Below are 22962 nucleotides of genomic sequence, written 5' to 3'. Positions count from 1 at the left end.
GGCCTAGCGCCCGCGACAGGAAACGCCCCAAAGCGCAACGTGGACACATCCAAATTTGTGAAGGAAAACAGAGGTGTTTTTTGCAAAGTTCCTACCTGTAGATTTTGGCTTGTAGCTCAGCCGCCACCTAGGGAAACCTACCAAACCTGTGCATTTCTGAAAACTAGAGACCTAGGGGAATCCAAGATGGGGTGACTTGTGTGGCTCGGACCAGGTTCTGTTACCCAGAATCCTTTGCAAACCTCAAAATTTGGCTAAAAAAAACACATGTTCCTCACATTTCTGTGGCAGAAAGTTCTGGAATCTGAGAGGAGCCACGAATTTCCTTCCACCCAGCGTTCCCCCACGTCTCCCGCAAAAATGATACCTCACTTGTGTGCGTAGGCCTAGCGCCCGTGACAGGAAATGCCCCAAAGCGCAACGTGGACACAGCCAAATTTTTGAAGGAAAACAGAGGTGTTTTTTGCAAAGTGCCTACCTGTAGATTTTGGCCTGTAGCTCAGCCACCACCTAGGGAAACCTACCAAACCTGTGCATTTCTGAAAACTAGAGACCTAGGGGAATCCAAGATGGGGTGACTTGTGTGGCTCAGACCAGGTTCTGTTACCCAGAATCCTTTGCAAACCTCAAAATTTGGCTAAAAAAACACATGTTCCTAACATTTCTGTGACAGAAAGTTCTGGAATCTGAGAGGAGCCACAAATTTCCTTCCACCCAGCGTTCCCATACGTCTCCCGATAAAAATGATACCTCACTTGTGTGGGTAGGCCTAGCGCCCGCGACAGGAAACGCCCCAAAGCGCAACGTGGACACATCCAAATTTGTGAAGGAAAACAGAGGTGTTTTTTGCAAAGTGCCTACCTGTAGATTTTGGCCTGTAGCTCAGCCGCCACCTAGGGAAACCTACCAAACCTGTGCATTTCTGAAAACTAGAGACCTAGGGGAATCCAAGATGGGGTGACTTGTGTGGCTCGGACCAGGTTCTGTTACCCAGAATCCTTTGCAAATCTCAAAATTTGGCTAAAAAAACACATGTTCCTCACATTTCTGTGGCAGAAAGTTCTGGAATCTGAGAGGATCCACAAATTTCCTTCCACCCAGTGTTCCCCCACGTCTCCCGATAAAAATGATACCTCACTTGTGTGGGTAGGCCTAGCGCCCGCGACAGAAAACGCCCCAAAGCGCAACGTGGACACATCCAAATTTGTGAAGGAAAACAGAGGTGTTTTTTGCAAAGTGCCTACCTGTAGATTTTGGCTTGTAGCTCAGCCGCCACCTAGGGAAACCTACCAAACCTGTGCATTTCTGAAAACTAGAGACCTAGGGGAATCCAAGATGGGGTGACTTGTGTGGCTCAGACCAGGTTCTGTTACCCAGAATCCTTTGCAAACCTCAAAATTTGGCTAAAAAAACAAATGTTCCTCACATTTCTGTGGCAGAAAGTTCTGGAATCTGAGAGGAGCCATGAATTTCCTTCCACCCAGCGTTCCCCCACATCTCCCGATAAAAATGATACCTCACTTGTGTGCGTAGGCCTAGCGCCCGTGACAGGAAATGCCCCAAAGCGCAACGTGGACACAGCCAAATTTTTTAAGGAAAACAGAGGTGTTTTTTGCAAAGTGCCTACCTGTAGATTTTGGCCTGTAGCTCAGCCGCCACCTAGGGAAACCTACCAAACCTGTGCATTTCTGAACACTAGAGACCTAGGGGAATCCAAGATGGGGTGACTTGTGTGGCTCGGACCAGGTTCTGTTACCCAGAATCCTTTGCAAACCTCAAAATTTGGCTAAAAAAACACATGTTCCTAACATTTCTGTGGCAGAAAGTTCTGGAATCTGAGAGGAGCCACAAATTTCCTTCCACCCAGCGTTCCCCCACATCTCCCGATAAAAATGATACCTCACTTGTGTGGGTAGGCCTAGCGCCCGCGACAGGAAACGCCCCAAAGCGCAACATGGACACATCCAAATTTGTGAATGAAAACAGAGGTGTTTTTTGCAAAGTGCCTACCTGTAGATTTTGGCCTGTAGCTCAGCCGCCACCTAGGGAAACCTACCAAACCTGTGCATTTCTGAAAACTAGAGACCTAGGGGAATCCAAGATGGGGTGACTTGTGTGGCTCTGACCATGTTCTGTTTCCCAGAATCCTTTGCAAATCTCAAAATTTGGCTAAAAAAACACATGTTCCTCACATTTCCGTGGCAGAAAGTTCTGGAATCCGAGAGGAGCCACAAATTTCCTTCCACCCAGCGTTCCCCCACGTCTCCCGATAAAAATGATACCTCACTTGTGTGGGTAGGCCTAGCGCCCGCGACAGAAAACGCCCCAAAGCGCAACGTGGACACATCCAAATTTGTGAAGGAAAACAGAGGTGTTTTTTGCAAAGTGCCTACCTGTAGATTTTGGCTTGTAGCTCAGCCGCCACCTAGGGAAACCTACCAAACCTGTGCATTTCTGAAAACTAGAGACCTAGGGGAATCCAAGATGGGGTGACTTGTGTGGCTCGGACCAGGTTCTGTTACCCAGAATCCTTTGCAAACCTCAAAATTTGGCTAAAAAAACACATGTTCCTCACATTTCTGTGGCAGAAAGTTCTGGAATCTGAGAGGAGCCACGAATTTCCTTACACCCAGCGTTCCCCCACGTCTCCCGATAAAAATGATACCTCACTTGTGTGGGTAGGCCTAGCGCCCGCGACAGGAAACGCCCCAAAGCGCAACGTGGACACATCCAAATTTGTGAAGGAAAACAGAGGTGTTTTTTGCAAAGTGCCTACCTGTAGATTTTGGCTTGTAGCTCAGCCGCCACCTAGGGAAACCTACGAAACCTGTGCATTTCTGAAAACTAGAGACCAAGGGGAATCCAAGATGGGGTGACTTGTGTGGCTCGGACCAGGTTCTGTTACCCAGAATCCTTTGCAAACCTCAAAATTTGGTTAAAAAAACACATGTTCCTCACATTTCTGTGACAGAAAGTTCTGGAATCTGAGAGGAGCCACGAATTTCCTTCCACACAGCGTTCCCCCACGTCTCCCGATAAAAATGATACCTCATTTGTGTGGGTAGGCCTAGCGCCCGCGACAGGAAACGCCCCAAAGCGCAACGTGGACACATCCAAATTTGTGAAGGAAAACAGAGGTGTTTTTTGCAAAGTGCCTACCTGTAGATTTTGGCCTGTAGCTCAGCCGCCACCTAGGGAAACCTACCAAACCTGTGCATTTCTGAAAACTATAGACATAGGGGAATCCAAGATGGGGTGATTTGTGTGGCTCGGACTAGGTTCTGTTACCCAGAATCCTTTGCAAACCTCAAAATTTGGCTAAAAAAACACATGTTCCTAACATTTCTGTGGCAGAAAGTTCTGGAATCTGAGAGGAGCCACAAATGTCCTTCCACCCAGCGTTCCCCCACGTCTCCGGATAAAAATGATACCTCACTTGTGTGGGTAGGCCTAGCGCCCGCGACAGGAAACGCCCCAAAGCGCAACGTGGACACATCCAAATTTGTGAAGGAAAACAGAGGTGTTTTTTGCAAAGTGCCTACCTGTAGATTTTGGCTTGTAGCTCAGCCGCCACCTAGAGAAACCTACCAAACCTGTGCATTTCTGAAAACTAGAGACCAAGGGGAATCCAAGATGCGGTGACTTGTGTGGCTCGGACCAGGTTCTGTTACCCAGAATCCTTTGCAAACCTCAAAATTTGGCTAAAAAAACACATGTTCCTCACATTTCTGTGGCAGAAAGTTCTGGAATCTGAGAGGAGCCACAAATTTCCTTCCACCCAGCGTTCCCCCACGTCTCCCGATAAAAATGATACCTCACTTGTGTGGGTAGGCCTAGCGCCCGCGACAGAAAACGCCCCAAAGCGCAACGTGGACACATCCAAATTTGTGAAGGAAAACAGAGGTGTGTTTTGCAAAGTGCCTACCTGTAGATTTTGGCCTGTAGCTCAGCCGCCACCTAGGGAAACCTACCAAACCTGTGCATTTCTGAAAACTAGAGACCTAGGGAAATCCAAGATGGGGTGACTTGTGTGGCTCGGACCAGGTTCTGTTACCCAGAATCCTTTGCAAATCTCAAAATTTGGCTAAAAAAACACATGTTCCTCACATTTCTGTGGCAGAAAGTTCTGGAATCTGAGAGGAGCCACAAATTTCCTTCCACCCAGTGTTCCCCCACGTCTCCCGATAAAAATGATACCTCACTTGTGTGGGTAAGCCTAGCGCCCGCGACAGAAAACACCCCAAAGCGCAACGTGGACACATCCAAATTTGTGAAGGAAAACAGAGGTGTTTTTTGCAAAGTGCCTACCTGTAGATTTTGGCTTGTAGCTCAGCCGCCACCTAGGGAAACCTACCAAACCTGTGCATTTCTGAAAACTAGAGACCTAGGGGAATCCAAGATGGGGTGACTTTTTGTGGCTCGGACCAGGTTCTGTTACCCAGAATCCTTTGCACACCTCAAAATTTGGCTAAAAAAACACATGATCCTCACATTTCTGTGGCAGAAAGTTCTGGAATCTAAGAGGAGCCACGAATTTCCTTCCACACAGCGTTCCCCCACGTCTCCCGATAAAAATGATACCTCACTTGTGTGCGTAGGCCTAGCGCCCGTGACAGGAAATGCCCCAAAGCGCAACGTGGACACAGCCACATTTTTGAAGGAAAACAGAGGTGTTTTTTGCAAAGTGCCTACCTGTAGATTTTGGCCTGTAGCTCAGCCGCCACCTAGGGAAACCTACCAAACCTGTGCATTTCTGAAAACTAGAGACCTAGGGGAATCCAAGATGGGGTGACTTGTGTGGCTCGGACCAGGTTCTGTTACCCAGAATCCTTTGCAAACCTCAAAATTTGGCTAAAAAAACACATGTTCCTAACATTTCTGTGGCAGAAAGTTCTGGAATCTGAGAGGAGCCACAAATTTCCTTCCACCCAGCGTTCCCCCACGTCTCCCGATAAAAATGATACCTCACTTGTGTGGGTAGGCCTAGCGCCCGCGACAGAAAACGCCCCAAAGCGCAACATGGACACATCCAAATTTGTGAAGGAAAACAGAGGTGTTTTTTGCAAAGTTCCTACCTGTAGATTTTGGCTTGTAGCTCAGCCGCCACCTAGGGAAACCTACCAAACCTGTGCATTTCTGAAAACTAGAGACCTAGGGGAATCCAAGATGGGGTGACTTGTGTGGCTCGGACCAGGTTCTGTTACCCAGAATCCTTTGCAAACCTCAAAATGTGGCTAAAAAAACACATGTTCCTCACATTTCTGTGGCAGAAAGTTCTGGAATCTGAGAGGAGCCACGAATTTCCTTCCACCCAGCGTTCCCCCACGTCTCCCGATAAAAATGATACCTCACTTGTGTGCGTAGGCCTAGCGCCCGTGACAGGAAATGCCCCAAAGCGCAATGTGGACACAGCCAAATTTTTGAAGGAAAACAGAGGTGTTTTTTGCAAAGTGCCTACGTGTAGATTTTGGCCTGTACCTCAGCCGCCACCTAGGGAAACCTACCAAACCTGTGCATTTCTGAAAACTAGAGACCTAGGGGAATCCAAGATGGGGTGACTTGTGTAGCTCGGAGCAGGTTCTGTTACCCAGAATCCTTTGCAAACCTCAAAATTTGGCTAAAAAAACACATGTTCCTCACATTTCTGTGGCAGAAAGTTCTGGAATCTGAGAGGAGCCACGAATTTCCTTCCACCCAGCGTTCCCCCACGTCTCCCGATAAAAATAATACCTCACTTGTGTGCGTAGGCCTAGCGCCCGTGACAGGAAATGCCCCAAAGCGCAACGTGGACACAGCCAAATTTTTGAAGGAAAACAGAGGTGTTTTTTGCAAAGTGCCTACCTGTAGATTTTGGCCTGTAGCTCAGCCGCCACCTAGGGAAACCTACCAAACCTGTGCATTTCTGAAAACTAGAGACCTAGGGGAATCCAAGATGGGGTGACTTGTGTGGCTCGGACCAGGTTCTGTTACCCAGAATCCTTTGCAAACCTCAAAATTTGGCTAAAAAAACACATGTTCCTAACATTTCTGTGACAGAAAGTTCTGGAATCTGAGAGGAGCCACAAATTTCCTTCCACCCAGCGTTCCCATACGTCTCCCGATAAAAATGATACCTCACTTGTGTGGGTAGGCCTAGCGCCCGCGACAGGAAACGCCCCAAAGCGCAACGTGGACACATCCAAATTTGTGAAGGAAAACAGAGGTGTTTTTTGCAAAGTTCCTACCTGTAGATTTTGGCTTGTAGCTCAGCCGCCACCTAGGGAAACCTACCAAACCTGTGCATTTCTGAAAACTAGAGACCTAGGGGAATCCAAGATGGGGTGACTTGTGTGGCTCGGACCAGGTTCTGTTACCCAGAATCCTTTGCAAACCTCAAAATTTGGCTAAAAAAAACACATGTTCCTCACATTTCTGTGGCAGAAAGTTCTGGAATCTGAGAGGAGCCACGAATTTCCTTCCACCCAGCGTTCCCCCACGTCTCCCGCAAAAATGATACCTCACTTGTGTGCGTAGGCCTAGCGCCCGTGACAGGAAATGCCCCAAAGCGCAACGTGGACACAGCCAAATTTGTGAAGGAAAACAGAGGTGTTTTTTGCAAAGTGCCTACCTGTAGATTTTGGCTTGTAGCTCAGCCGCCACCTAAGGAAACCTACCAAACCTGTGCATTTCTGAAAACTAGAGACCTAGGGGAATCCAAGATGGGGTGACTTTTTGTGGCTCGGACCAGGTTCTGTTACCCAGAATCCTTTGCAAACCTCAAAATTTGGCTAAAAAAACACATGATCCTCACATTTCTGTGGCAGAAAGTTCTGGAATCTAAGAGGAGCCACGAATTTCCTTCCACACAGCGTTCCCCCACGTCTCCCGATAAAAATGATACCTCACTTGTGTGCGTAGGCCTAGCGCCCGTGACAGGAAATGCCCCAAAGCGCAACGTGGACACAGCCACATTTTTGAAGGAAAACAGAGGTGTTTTTTGCAAAGTGCCTACCTGTAGATTTTGGCCTGTAGCTCAGCCGCCACCTAGGGAAACCTACCAAACCTGTGCATTTCTGAAAACTAGAGACCTAGGGGAATCCAAGATGCGGTGACTTGTGTGGCTCGGACCAGGTTCTGTTACCCAGAATCCTTTGCAAACCTCAAAATTTGGCTAAAAAAACACATGTTCCTCACATTTCTGTGGCAGAAAGTTCTGGAATCTGAGAGGAGCCACAAATTTCCTTCCACCCAGCGTTCCCCCACGTCTCCCGATAAAAATGATACCTCACTTGTGTGGGTAGGCCTAGCGCCCGCGACAGAAAACGCCCCAAAGCGCAACGTGGACACATCCAAATTTGTGAAGGAAAACAGAGGTGTGTTTTGCAAAGTGCCTACCTGTAGATTTTGGCCTGTAGCTCAGCCGCCACCTAGGGAAACCTACCAAACCTGTGCATTTCTGAAAACTAGAGACCTAGGGAAATCCAAGATGGGGTGACTTGTGTGGCTCGGACCAGGTTCTGTTACCCAGAATCCTTTGCAAATCTCAAAATTTGGCTAAAAAAACACATGTTCCTCACATTTCTGTGGCAGAAAGTTCTGGAATCTGAGAGGAGCCACAAATTTCCTTCCACCCAGTGTTCCCCCACGTCTCCCGATAAAAATGATACCTCACTTGTGTGGGTAAGCCTAGCGCCCGCGACAGAAAACACCCCAAAGCGCAACGTGGACACATCCAAATTTGTGAAGGAAAACAGAGGTGTTTTTTGCAAAGTGCCTACCTGTAGATTTTGGCTTGTAGCTCAGCCGCCACCTAGGGAAACCTACCAAACCTGTGCATTTCTGAAAACTAGAGACCTAGGGGAATCCAAGATGGGGTGACTTTTTGTGGCTCGGACCAGGTTCTGTTACCCAGAATCCTTTGCACACCTCAAAATTTGGCTAAAAAAACACATGATCCTCACATTTCTGTGGCAGAAAGTTCTGGAATCTAAGAGGAGCCACGAATTTCCTTCCACACAGCGTTCCCCCACGTCTCCCGATAAAAATGATACCTCACTTGTGTGCGTAGGCCTAGCGCCCGTGACAGGAAATGCCCCAAAGCGCAACGTGGACACAGCCACATTTTTGAAGGAAAACAGAGGTGTTTTTTGCAAAGTGCCTACCTGTAGATTTTGGCCTGTAGCTCAGCCGCCACCTAGGGAAACCTACCAAACCTGTGCATTTCTGAAAACTAGAGACCTAGGGGAATCCAAGATGGGGTGACTTGTGTGGCTCGGACCAGGTTCTGTTACCCAGAATCCTTTGCAAACCTCAAAATTTGGCTAAAAAAACACATGTTCCTCACATTTCTGTGGCAGAAAGTTCTGGAATCTGAGAGGAGCCACAAATTTCCTTCCACCCAGCGTTCCCCCACGTCTCCCGATAAAAATGATACCTCACTTGTGTGGGTAGGCCTAGCGCCCGCGACAGAAAACGCCCCAAAGCGCAACATGGACACATCCAAATTTGTGAAGGAAAACAGAGGTGTTTTTTGCAAAGTTCCTACCTGTAGATTTTGGCTTGTAGCTCAGCCGCCACCTAGGGAAACCTACCAAACCTGTGCATTTCTGAAAACTAGAGACCTAGGGGAATCCAAGATGGGGTGACTTGTGTGGCTCGGACCAGGTTCTGTTACCCAGAATCCTTTGCAAACCTCAAAATGTGGCTAAAAAAACACATGTTCCTCACATTTCTGTGGCAGAAAGTTCTGGAATCTGAGAGGAGCCACGAATTTCCTTCCACCCAGCATTCCCCCACGTCTCCCGATAAAAATGATACCTCACTTGTGTGCGTAGGCCTAGCGCCCGTGACAGGAAATGCCCCAAAGCGCAATGTGGACACAGCCAAATTTTTGAAGGAAAACAGAGGTGTTTTTTGCAAAGTGCCTACGTGTAGATTTTGGCCTGTACCTCAGCCGCCACCTAGGGAAACCTACCAAACCTGTGCATTTCTGAAAACTAGAGACCTAGGGGAATCCAAGATGGGGTGACTTGTGTAGCTCGGAGCAGGTTCTGTTACCCAGAATCCTTTGCAAACCTCAAAATTTGGCTAAAAAAACACATGTTCCTCACATTTCTGTGGCAGAAAGTTCTGGAATCTGAGAGGAGCCACGAATTTCCTTCCACCCAGCGTTCCCCCACGTCTCCCGATAAAAATAATACCTCACTTGTGTGCGTAGGCCTAGCGCCCGTGACAGGAAATGCCCCAAAGCGCAACGTGGACACAGCCAAATTTTTGAAGGAAAACAGAGGTGTTTTTTGCAAAGTGCCTACCTGTAGATTTTGGCCTGTAGCTCAGCCGCCACCTAGGGAAACCTACCAAACCTGTGCATTTCTGAAAACTAGAGACCTAGGGGAATCCAAGATGGGGTGACTTGTGTGGCTCGGACCAGGTTCTGTTACCCAGAATCCTTTGCAAACCTCAAAATTTGGCTAAAAAAACACATGTTCCTAACATTTCTGTGACAGAAAGTTCTGGAATCTGAGAGGAGCCACAAATTTCCTTCCACCCAGCGTTCCCATACGTCTCCCGATAAAAATGATACCTCACTTGTGTGGGTAGGCCTAGCGCCCGCGACAGGAAACGCCCCAAAGCGCAACGTGGACACATCCAAATTTGTGAAGGAAAACAGAGGTGTTTTTTGCAAAGTTCCTACCTGTAGATTTTGGCTTGTAGCTCAGCCGCCACCTAGGGAAACCTACCAAACCTGTGCATTTCTGAAAACTAGAGACCTAGGGGAATCCAAGATGGGGTGACTTGTGTGGCTCGGACCAGGTTCTGTTACCCAGAATCCTTTGCAAACCTCAAAATTTGGCTAAAAAAAACACATGTTCCTCACATTTCTGTGGCAGAAAGTTCTGGAATCTGAGAGGAGCCACGAATTTCCTTCCACCCAGCGTTCCCCCACGTCTCCCGCAAAAATGATACCTCACTTGTGTGCGTAGGCCTAGCGCCCGTGACAGGAAATGCCCCAAAGCGCAACGTGGACACAGCCAAATTTTTGAAGGAAAACAGAGGTGTTTTTTGCAAAGTGCCTACCTGTAGATTTTGGCCTGTAGCTCAGCCACCACCTAGGGAAACCTACCAAACCTGTGCATTTCTGAAAACTAGAGACCTAGGGGAATCCAAGATGGGGTGACTTGTGTGGCTCAGACCAGGTTCTGTTACCCAGAATCCTTTGCAAACCTCAAAATTTGGCTAAAAAAACACATGTTCCTAACATTTCTGTGACAGAAAGTTCTGGAATCTGAGAGGAGCCACAAATTTCCTTCCACCCAGCGTTCCCATACGTCTCCCGATAAAAATGATACCTCACTTGTGTGGGTAGGCCTAGCGCCCGCGACAGGAAACGCCCCAAAGCGCAACGTGGACACATCCAAATTTGTGAAGGAAAACAGAGGTGTTTTTTGCAAAGTGCCTACCTGTAGATTTTGGCCTGTAGCTCAGCCGCCACCTAGGGAAACCTACCAAACCTGTGCATTTCTGAAAACTAGAGACCTAGGGGAATCCAAGATGGGGTGACTTGTGTGGCTCGGACCAGGTTCTGTTACCCAGAATCCTTTGCAAATCTCAAAATTTGGCTAAAAAAACACATGTTCCTCACATTTCTGTGGCAGAAAGTTCTGGAATCTGAGAGGATCCACAAATTTCCTTCCACCCAGTGTTCCCCCACGTCTCCCGATAAAAATGATACCTCACTTGTGTGGGTAGGCCTAGCGCCCGCGACAGAAAACGCCCCAAAGCGCAACGTGGACACATCCAAATTTGTGAAGGAAAACAGAGGTGTTTTTTGCAAAGTGCCTACCTGTAGATTTTGGCTTGTAGCTCAGCCGCCACCTAGGGAAACCTACCAAACCTGTGCATTTCTGAAAACTAGAGACCTAGGGGAATCCAAGATGGGGTGACTTGTGTGGCTCAGACCAGGTTCTGTTACCCAGAATCCTTTGCAAACCTCAAAATTTGGCTAAAAAAACAAATGTTCCTCACATTTCTGTGGCAGAAAGTTCTGGAATCTGAGAGGAGCCATGAATTTCCTTCCACCCAGCGTTCCCCCACATCTCTCGATAAAAATGATACCTCACTTGTGTGCGTAGGCCTAGCGCCCGTGACAGGAAATGCCCCAAAGCGCAACGTGGACACAGCCAAATTTTTTAAGGAAAACAGAGGTGTTTTTTGCAAAGTGCCTACCTGTAGATTTTGGCCTGTAGCTCAGCCGCCACCTAGGGAAACCTACCAAACCTGTGCATTTCTGAACACTAGAGACCTAGGGGAATCCAAGATGGGGTGACTTGTGTGGCTCGGACCAGGTTCTGTTACCCAGAATCCTTTGCAAACCTCAAAATTTGGCTAAAAAAACACATGTTCCTAACATTTCTGTGGCAGAAAGTTCTGGAATCTGAGAGGAGCCACAAATTTCCTTCCACCCAGCGTTCCCCCACATCTCCCGATAAAAATGATACCTCACTTGTGTGGGTAGGCCTAGCGCCCGCGACAGGAAACGCCCCAAAGCGCAACATGGACACATCCAAATTTGTGAATGAAAACAGAGGTGTTTTTTGCAAAGTGCCTACCTGTAGATTTTGGCCTGTAGCTCAGCCGCCACCTAGGGAAACCTACCAAACCTGTGCATTTCTGAAAACTAGAGACCTAGGGGAATCCAAGATGGGGTGACTTGTGTGGCTCTGACCATGTTCTGTTACCCAGAATCCTTTGCAAATCTCAAAATTTGGCTAAAAAAACACATGTTCCTCACATTTCCGTGGCAGAAAGTTCTGGAATCCGAGAGGAGCCACAAATTTCCTTCCACCCAGCGTTCCCCCACGTCTCCCGATAAAAATGATACCTCACTTGTGTGGGTAGGCCTAGCGCCCGCGACAGAAAACGCCCCAAAGCGCAACGTGGACACATCCAAATTTGTGAAGGAAAACAGAGGTGTTTTTTGCAAAGTGCCTACCTGTAGATTTTGGCTTGTAGCTCAGCCGCCACCTAGGGAAACCTACCAAACCTGTGCATTTCTGAAAACTAGAGACCTAGGGGAATCCAAGATGGGGTGACTTGTGTGGCTCGGACCAGGTTCTGTTACCCAGAATCCTTTGCAAACCTCAAAATTTGGCTAAAAAAACACATGTTCCTCACATTTCTGTGGCAGAAAGTTCTGGAATCTGAGAGGAGCCACGAATTTCCTTACACCCAGCGTTCCCCCACGTCTCCCGATAAAAATGATACCTCACTTGTGTGGGTAGGCCTAGCGCCCGCGACAGGAAACGCCCCAAAGCGCAACGTGGACACATCCAAATTTGTGAAGGAAAACAGAGGTGTTTTTTGCAAAGTGCCTACCTGTAGATTTTGGCTTGTAGCTCAGCCGCCACCTAGGGAAACCTACAAAACCTGTGCATTTCTGAAAACTAGAGACCAAGGGGAATCCAAGATGGGGTGACTTGTGTGGCTCGGACCAGGTTCTGTTACCCAGAATCCTTTGCAAACCTCAAAATTTGGTTAAAAAAACACATGTTCCTCACATTTCTGTGACAGAAAGTTCTGGAATCTGAGAGGAGCCACGAATTTCCTTCCACACAGCGTTCCCCCACGTCTCCCGATAAAAATGATACCTCATTTGTGTGGGTAGGCCTAGCGCCCGCGACAGGAAACGCCCCAAAGCGCAACGTGGACACATCCAAATTTGTGAAGGAAAACAGAGGTGTTTTTTGCAAAGTGCCTACCTGTAGATTTTGGCCTGTAGCTCAGCCGCCACCTAGGGAAACCTACCAAACCTGTGCATTTCTGAAAACTATAGACATAGGGGAATCCAAGATGGGGTGATTTGTGTGGCTCGGACTAGGTTCTGTTACCCAGAATCCTTTGCAAACCTCAAAATTTGGCTAAAAAAACACATGTTCCTAACATTTCTGTGGCAGAAAGTTCTGGAATCTGAGAGGAGCCACAAATGTCCTTCCACCCAGCGTTCCCCCACGTCTCCGGATAAAAATGATACCTCACTTGTGTGGGTAGGCCTAGCGCCCGCGACAGGAAACGCCCCAAAGCGCAACGTGGACACATCCAAATTTGTGAAGGAAAACAGAGGTGTTTTTTGCAAAGTGCCTACCTGTAGATTTTGGCTTGTAGCTCAGCCGCCACCTAGAGAAACCTACCAAACCTGTGCATTTCTGAAAACTAGAGACCAAGGGGAATCCAAGATGGGGTGACTTGTGTGGCTCGGACCAGGTTCTGTTACCCAGAATCCTTTGCAAACCTCAAAATTTGGCTAAGAAAACACATGTTCCTCACATTTCTGTGGCAGAAAGTTCTGGAATCTGAGAGGAGCCACGAATTTCCTTCCACCCAGCGTTCCCCCACGTCTCCCGATAAAAATGATAGCTCACTTGTGTGGGTAGGCCTAGCGCCCGCGACAGGAAACGCCCCAAAGCGCAACGTGGACACATCCAAATTTGTGAAGGAAAACAGAGGTGTTTTTTGCAAAGTGCCTACCTGTAGATTTTGGCTTGTAGCTCAGCCGCCACCTAGGGAAACCTACCAAACCTGTGCATTTCTAAAAACTAGAGACCAAGGGGAATCCAAGATGGGGTGACTTGTGTGGCTCGGACCAGGTTCTGTTACCCAGAATCCTTTGCAAACCTCAAAATTTGGCTAAAAAAACACATGTTCCTCACATTTCTGTGACAGAAAGTTCTGGAATCTGAGAGGAGCCACGAATTTCCTTCCACCCAGCGTTCCCCCACGTCTCCCGATAAAAATGATACCTCACTTGTGTGGGTAGGCCTAGCGCCAGCGACAGCAGACACGCCAAATCGCAACGTGGACACATCACATTTTTCCATTGAAAACAGTGCCTACCTGTAGATTTTGGCCTCTAGCTCAGCCGGCACCTAGGGAAACCTACCAAACCTGTGCATTTTTGAAACCTAGAGACCTAGGGGAATCCAAGATGGGGTGACTTGCGGGGCTCTGACCAGGTTCTGTTACCCAGAATCCTTTGCAAACCTCAAATTCTGTCTAAAAAAACACTTTTTCCACACATTTCGGTGACAGAAAGTTCTGGAATCTGAGTGGAGCCACAAATTTCCTTTCACCCAGCGTTCCCCCAAGTCTCCCGATAAAAATGATACCTCACTTGTGTGGGTGGGCCAGGTGCCTGCAACAGAATAAGGCCCAAAACTTGTAGAGATAGAGGGGATAGCACAGCAAGTTTATAAGGACATATTCTTTTATACATCTTTAGACTGACTCTGCTTTGGGGACCCACATAAGTGAGGTGTCATTTTACTTGGGAGACTGAAGGGAACACTGGGGAGTAGGAATTTTGTGCTGGGCTTACGAAGAAAAGTAAGGAAAATATGCTTTTTTAAGCACATTTTGAGGTTTACAGAGGAGTCTGGGTAAGAAAATGTTGGGGGATCCACGCAAGCCACACCTCCCTGGACTCCTTGGGGTGTCTAGTTTTAAAAAATGTCTGGGTTTGGTAGGTTTCCCTAGATGAAGGCCGCACACAGGACCAAAAACATAGGTGCCCTCTCCCCCCCAAACACAGGTAGTTTTGTTATATATCGTTTTGATGTGCCCACATACGTCCGTGATGTGCCTAACACAACATTTTTGAAAAGAAACACACTTAGGTTATGTGAAAAAGACCCCTCACCCACCAACCAAGTTGGTGGCATGCTTCATCATTGGGGTCCCACCTGAGGCACCTAGCGTGTCACAGGTGTGCTGCGAAGCCTGATTACAGCGGAGCAGGTTTTGTCATTTTTACCACACATACTGGTTGGATTTGGCACGAGGGTGAGTGATGGTTCAGTGGATCAAATTTTACTAACAAGAGCTTTCACAAAAATGAAATGCACGGTTAGAAACTGAAAGGCAAAAAACTGAACCAATGACTCACAGCTCGTGAGCTGTAAAGCCGCGACAAGGCACCAACCGCTTTATAGTCCATTCACACAACTTTCATACATGACACACACAAGGCCATTCACACCGCCAGCCACGGGCCCAGCACATTACAACACTCACATCGACAGACAGCGCCACTCAAGGGCCCATCACTTACATACGCCCACATGCCTGATACAACAATCACACCAGCTGATGGGAGTGTGTGGACTGGTGTTTGGCTGGCAGTGTGTTGCAGTAGCCAACAGCAAGTCAATATGTACACTCTCAGCCAAGCCCCACTCCACACACAATGGCATCATTTTTTTTTTTTTTTTTTAACAGAGGAACCCCTAACTAAGTAGAAAGAATTACAAAACTACAAACACAAAAGCTCTAACTAAGAACATGACAGAAATGCTAACCATGAAACTAAACACATGAAAATACAAAACAGACATGAGTTTACACTCATGGTTGTTCCCAGAAATTCTTCTGGGTGTGGTAATTCTTAAAACAAGCACCGACACACAGCCCAGGCTTTGAAGGACAATCTGGGCAGTACATTCGAGTCTCCCTCCGGATACCTCTTCGAAAACACACTCTACATTTCTTAGCTGGAAAGTCTTTTTTGGGTGTGGGAGGAATGTGCTCAGCAAAGTGGCGATCTTTCAATCTAGCCACATCCTCCACCACTGCTTCTCTAGGAACTCTGGCCTGTTCCACCACAATAAGGCTCTCTATCACTGACTCCTGAAATTTCACAAATGTCATCTTTGACTCTGGAGACCTATCCCTAAACACAATAAAAGCATTGAAGGTTGCTAAGTGGAAGAGGTGAAGTGCTAACTTCTTATACCAAACGTAAGACTTACGAATAGCAGTATAAGGTTCCAACCTCTGGTCAACTCTATCTACACCTCCCATGTGCTTATTATAATCTAAAGTGCACACAGGTTTGCGCACTTCAGCAACCTGGCCCCAAACAGTCACAGGGGAAGTACTCTCATCATGGATGGTACTTAGCATGTAGACATCCCTCTTGTCTGAAAATTTAAAAGCTAGCAGCTCCTCATTCCGCAAGGCACAGCACTGTCCTCTCTCAAGTTTTTTACAGACAAGCTCCCTTGGATAGCCTTTCCGGTTAGAACGGATTGTGCCACAAGCAACTGTGTCCACTCTAAACAATTCCTTGAACAATTGCACACCAGTTTAGAAGTTATCTACATACAAATGGTGACCTTTGTTGAACAGTCGTCTACCAAGATCCCACACAATTTTCTCAGTAACTCCAAAAGTGGGAGGACAACCAGGGGGGTCAATATTGGAATCCCTACCAGTGTACACACGGAAACTATACACATATCCTGTCGTACTTTCAGACAGCATATACAATTTAATTCCATATCGTGCCCTTTTGCTAGGAATGTACTGCCTAAAAACCAAACGACCCTTGAAGAGGACCAAAGACTCGTCCACACTTAACTCTTTGCCTGGAACATAGACCTCCGAAAACCGATCTACAAAATGATCAAGTACAGGCCTAATCTTAAAAAGACGGTCAGAATCTGGGTGATCTCGTGGCAAGGCTAATGCATTGTCAACAAAATGCAGCATCCTAAGAAGAAGCAAATACCGATTACGACTCATGGTCGTTGGAAATATAGCTGTTGCCATCAAGGGACTAGTAGACCAATACGAAGCCAGTGACGGCTTCCTTATCAACCCCATCAAAAAAGTCAAACCCAAAAACTTTTTTAACTCCTCCAAATTTGTGGGAATCCACTGGGCAGCTCTAGAGTGTGGCCTAAGTCTAGCAGCGTTGTCCCTCAAATGCTGCTCCGCATACAAATTAGTCTGCTCAACAATCTCTTCCAAAAACATATCATCCATGAATATCTCAAAGAAATTGATAGGCATAAAGTTCTCTGTATTGGCGTTACACCCCGGGAGACCAGTAAAGGCAGGCAACTCTGGCTGCTCCATGTTTGGGGCAACCCAGACATCAGGTCTTATAACGGGAAACCTTTCAGCCCCAGGTTGCTGCACTATTGGCACATCAATGTCCTCCTCTAAAACAGGCCCTTCATCTGCACTGAGTGTGGCTTCATCATCAGAAGATTCCTTCCAACAGAAACATCACTGCCAGAATCTCTGACTTCCTCCTCTGCCTCAGATGCAGAGTCCGTCTCATAGTCATGATCAGACTGTGACTCAAAAAGCATACCAACCACCTGCTGAGCGGTCATCCTGCGGCTAGCCATGATCTCTCCTGCTAAAATTAACTGGACAAATTCACCACCAACAACCAGCACTGTGTAAGACAAGTAACAAAGTGTAGCTTTGTTAGTAAGAGTTATAAACTCACAAACTATACCGCTCACTTGCCTGAAAAAGCTTGATTCACCAGCAACTACACAGCAATCACCAATAATATCCCACTAAAAATAAAGAAAGAAAGGCAAATTAGAAATAAGACAAAACAAATATCATTGTGCACAAACCTAAGGACAATTTCACACACAATCCTGCATTTAGTACACCCCCTACAAACATGTCATTCATGCATTGCAACAATACTCCTTTGGAGTAAATTGTTTTTACTTACCTAAAACATGCAACTGTGCAAACTGCAGGTCAACCACCGCCAAAACCGCAAGGAGCCACAGCAAATAAAGCAAAAGCTTTGAACTAGAACAAAAAGGAGGAAAACATTTTTTATCACAAATGCAAAGACTTCTTCAGTTGACAAACATCCCACCATCAAACATTTAGAAATTGGTGCCTAAGTGGATTCTGCCATAGGGGCAGATGGGCCTACTAAAAGAATAGGCCTGTCTGCCCCAAGGAAGCCAGAAAATACCTTTAGTAGTGTGTCCCCATGGAGAGCGACCCTTGCCAAAGGGGACAGCCCTCAAACAAACAAAAAAACAAAAAAACACACACAACACTATCCCTGGTGCCTAAGTGGCTTCTGCCCCCCTTGGGGGCAGGTGAGCCTAAGAAAATAGGCCCATCTGCCCCCAGGGGGTGTTGAAATGGCCAACAGGTCAATGCCCCCCTTGGGGGGGCGCCCCGTGACCAAGGGGACGCCCCCCCACAAAAATAAACAAATTAAAAAAAATCCCTGGCGTTCTAGTGTTTTCTGCCTCCCTTGGGGGCAGACCAGCCTAAAAATAATAGGCTGATCTGTCTCCAAGGGGTGCAGAAATGGCCTGGGTACATGTGCCCCCAAAGTGGGGGGCGACCCTTGCCCAAGGCCCCCCCATCCACTAACACACACACACACACACACTATCCCTGGTGTCTAAGTGGCTTCTGCCCCCCTTGGGGGCAGGTGGGCCTAACAAAATAGGCCCATCTGCCCCCAGGGGGTGTAGAAATGGCCAACAGGTCAATGCCCCCCTTGGGGGGGTGCCCCGTGACCAAGGGGACGCCCCCCCCACAAAAATAAACAAATAAAAAAAAATCCCTTGTGTTCTAGTGGTTTCTGCCCCCCTTGGGGGCAGACCAGCCTAAAAATAATAGGCTGATCTGTCTCCAAGGGGTGCAGAAATGACCTGGGTACATGTGCCCCCAAAGTGGGGGGCGACCCTTGCCCAAGGCCCCCCCCCATCCACTAACACAAACACACACACTATCCCTGATGTCTAAGTGGCTTCTGCCCCCCTTGGGGGCAGGTGGGCCTTACAAAATAGGCCCATCTGCCCCCAGGGGGTGTAGAAATGGCCAACAGGTCAATGCCCCCCTTGGGGGGGCGCCCCGTGACCAAGGGGACGCCCCCCCACAAAAATAAACAAATAAAAAAAAATCCCTGGCGTTCTAGTGGTTTCTGCCCCCCTTGGGGGCAGACCAGCCTAAAAATAATAGGCTGATCTGTCTCCAAGGGGTGCAGAAATGGCCTGGGTACATGTGCCCCCAAAGTGGGGGGCGACCCTTGCCCAAGGCCCCCCCCATCCACTAACACACACACACACACACTATCCCTGGTGTCTAAGTGGCTTCTGCCCCCCTTGGGGGCAGGTGGGCCTTACAAAATAGGCCCATCTGCCCCCAGGGGGTGTAGAAATGGCCAACAGGTCAATGCCCCCCTTGGGGGGGCGCCCCGTGACCACGGCGACGCCCCCCCTCAAAAATAAACAAATAAAAAAAAATCCCTGGCGTTCTAGTGGTTTCTGCCCCCCTTGGGGGCAGACCAGCCTAAAAATAATAGGCTGATCTGTCTCCAAGGGGTGCAGAAATGGCCTGGATACATGTGCTCCCAAAGTGGGGGGCGACCCTTGCCCATTGCCCCCCCCATCCACTAACACACACACACACACACACACTATCCCTGGTGTCTAAGTGGCTTCTGCCCCCCTTGGGGGCAGGTGGGCCTAACATAATAGGCCCATCTGCCCCCAGGGGGTGTAGAAATGACCAACAGGTCAATGCCCCCCTTGGGGGGGCGCCCCGTGACCAAGGGGACGCCCCCCCACAAAAAAAAACAAATTAAAAAAAAACCCTGGCGTTCTAGTGGTTTCTGCCCACCTTGGGGGCAGACCAGCCTAAAAATAATAGGCTGATCTGTCTCCAAGGGGTGCAGAAATGGCCTGGGTACATGTGCCCCCAAAGTGGGGGGCGACCCTTGCCCAAGGCCCCCCCCATCCACTAACACACACACACACACACACTATCCCTGGTGTCTAAGTGGCTTCTGCCCCCCTTGGGGGCAGGTGGGCCTAACATAATAGGCCCATCTGCCCCCAGGGGGGGCAGAAATGGCCAACAGGTCAATGCCCCCCTTGGGGGGGCGCCCCGTGCCCAAGGGGACGCCCCCCCACAAAAATAAACACATTAAAAAAAATCCCTGGCGTTCTAGTGGTTTCTGCCCCCCTAGGCAGATCAGCCTAAAAATAATAGGCTGATCTGCCCTCAAGGGGGGCAGAAATGGCCCTAAAAGACATGCCCCCCAAAGGGGAGCGACCCTTGCCCAAGGGGGCGCCCCCCCATCCACTACACACACAATCCCTGGTGCCTAAGTGGATTCTGCCCCCCTTGGGGGCAGATGGACCTAAAAAAAATAGGCCGATTTGCCCCCAAGGGGGGCAGAAATGGCCAACAGTTCTCTGCCCCCTTGGGGGGGGGGGCCCTTGCCCAAGGGGGCACCCCCCATCCACATAAATACACATAAAAATAAAAAACCCTTGTGATCTAGTGTTTTCTGCCCCCCTTGGGGGCAGATCTGGCTAAAAAGTAGCCAATCTGCCCTCAAGGGGGGCAGAAATGGCCCTAAAAGACATGCCCCTCAAAGGGGGGCGACCCTTGCCCAAGGGGGCGCCCCCCCATCCACTACACACACAATCCCTGGTGCCTAAGTGGCTTCTGCCCCCCTTGGGGGCAGATGGACCTAAAAGAAATAGGCCGATCTGCCCCCAAGGGGGGCAGAAAAGGCCAACAGTTCTCTGCCCCCTTGGGGGGGGCGCCCCTTGCCCAAGGGGGCACCCCCCCACACATAAATGCACATAACAATATAAATCCCTGGTGATCTAGTGTTTTCTGCCCCCCTTGGGGGCAGATCTGGCTAAAAAGTAGCCAGATCTGCCCCCAAGGGGGGCAGAAATGGCCTAAGTAATTGCCCCCTAAAGGGGAGCGACCCTTGCCCAAGGGGCCGCTCCCCGCAAGCCAGAAACAGAAAGTACAACAAAAAAAACAAATCCCTGGTGTCTAGTGGGCATTCCTGCTGCCCGATCGCAATGCGATCGGGCAGCAGGAATGCTCAAAGAGACACCGGGGAAAAGGAAAAGCCTTTCCTTTTCCCCGGTGCCTCTTTAGCCCCAACCCCCCACCCACCGGGAAGAGGAACTCACCTCTTCACTCGTCGCCGCGCAGGAAGCAAATGGCTTCCTGTGCGGCGAGAATCTCATAATGAAGTCAGCACGCGATCGCGCGCTGACGTCATTATGGGGGGGTGGGGGGTCGGGGTGGAAGGGGAAGGGCTTCCCCTTCCATCCCTGACTTTGGGGGGTTGGGGGGAAGCACACAGAGGGAGACAGAGCGCTCCCTCTGGGCTGTGTGCCGAGGACGTAGTGGTTACGTCCTCGGCACAGCAGCACTGTGCCGCGGGACGTAACCACTACGTCCGCGGCACAGAAGGGGTTAAAAAGGTGCCCTCAGAGGCCAAAATATATAAATATTTATAATGCAATGGGGGTACATAAGCAGAAAACACAAAGTTCCCTTCATCTCTAGAATAACAGAGCAGCAATTCTTACGAATTTGGCCCTCATTTTGACCCAGGCGGTGTTCTGACCGCCAGGGTAGATGTGGTGGTCCCACCACCAACATGATGGCGGTGTAGACCGCCACATTATGAGTGTGGCGGTTGGCAGCTGCAAACCTGCCACATCTCCACACATACTGCCATGGCGGTCAGAACCGCCGGGACGGATGTGATCCTCTCAGACCTGTCAGTCCACAGAAGACCACCGGCGGTATTAGGAGCCGGCTTCCCACCATGGTTTCCACAGCGGTAGCACCGTCACAAAAACCATGGTGGAAAGGCTACCAGTGACAGGGAATTCCTTCCCTCTCACTGGAAGATGACTTCCTCACACCACACAGAAAGCACTAGACCCCCTTCCCCCACCCCCTCCAGACACAGCACCCCCACCCCTCTCCAGACACAGTGCACCCCTCCCCGCAACCTCCCTCCAGACACAGAGGCCCCTCCCCGCATACATGCACACAGACATCCACATGCACCACACATACACCCATCCACCTACATGTACATACACGCATTCACTCACACGCATCCATACACGCATTCACTTCAACATTCATACACGCATTCAAGCACACATACTCACACCCATTCAAGCATGCATACTCATACCCATTCAAGCATGCATACTCCCACCCATTCAAGCATGCATACTAACACGCAGACAAACATGTATTTACCACTACACTCACACTTGCATACACACATGCATACACACTTACATGCTGCTTCCTGGTGTGGGTGTATTTTTTATATTACAGAAATGCCACTTCTAGAAAGTGAGCATTTCTCTGTGCTTATGACTATGGCGTTTTGCAGCTTGATCCTATCCACTTCTGGGCAGACTGACAGTTGGGGCTCCTGTACACAGGGAGGGTGGAGGTGTCACAGAGGTGCATCTACATATTGTATGGTCTTCCTGTGCTGAGAAAAAGGAGAGGCGGGGCACACCTGCATTTGTAAAGGCTGTGCCCTGGCCTCGCACAATAGGGTTGCTCACCCCCCAACTGATGTTTGGAGCCTGTGCTGAAGGAGCGAAGGGGCACTACAAGAACCAGTTGTAACTGGTTGGAACCCCCTCTCCTCCTCAATGTAAGAGACACTGCAAAACTGGGTATAAGCACATGGGAATTTTCCCCACAATTTGGACATTTCTTGAAACTGGACACAGGACGCTGTTGAAAGGACTCACCAGGACCACCTTGGACAGTGCTGACCTGTGACCTGCCTGGTAACTAGAAGGAACTGCCATCACCTGCACCCCTTGTGCTGACCTGTTGTTGGGCCTGCCAGCCATGTGCTCCCCCCCTTCCTGGTCCCCAGGAGCAGGGTGCTGTGGCCCCTGACCCCTGTTCTTTCTTCGAAGCCAGAGGAGTGCTGCAATTTTCCACGAAAGCGCCTTCTAGCACTTGTAAAAGGACGGAAGCGCTTCCTATGAGCGCAGTGTGGTGAGGAGATCACCTCCGCAGCCCGGGATCTAAGATGTGCCTCAAGCGCTTTTAAAAGTGCTCCATGGGCTGCCCGAGTTCTCTGCCGCAGCCTTAGAGTAGTTTTATTGTCGGAGTGTGTTGTGCTTTATCCAGTGCCCCCAGGGCACCAAAAGCAGGAAGAGAGGAGTTAACGCATCCCAACCGTGCCCCAGGGGCAAAGCGCACTTTCAGACGTGCCCCCAGGGCACCAGCAGGCGCCTGCTCACCAGAAACGCCTGGAAAGGGGCAGAGGAGCGGCCTGCATACTGTGTTGGGTGCGGCCGCCCCCCAGAGCAGGATGAAAGCCTCATCGGAGGCCCCAGC

The sequence above is a fragment of the Pleurodeles waltl genome, chromosome 10 (genome assembly GCF_031143425.1).
Source record: "Pleurodeles waltl isolate 20211129_DDA chromosome 10, aPleWal1.hap1.20221129, whole genome shotgun sequence".
NCBI lineage: Eukaryota > Metazoa > Chordata > Amphibia > Caudata > Salamandridae > Pleurodeles > Pleurodeles waltl.
The sequence above is the reverse complement of the archived record's forward strand: the minus strand, read 5'-3'. Positions refer to the sequence as shown.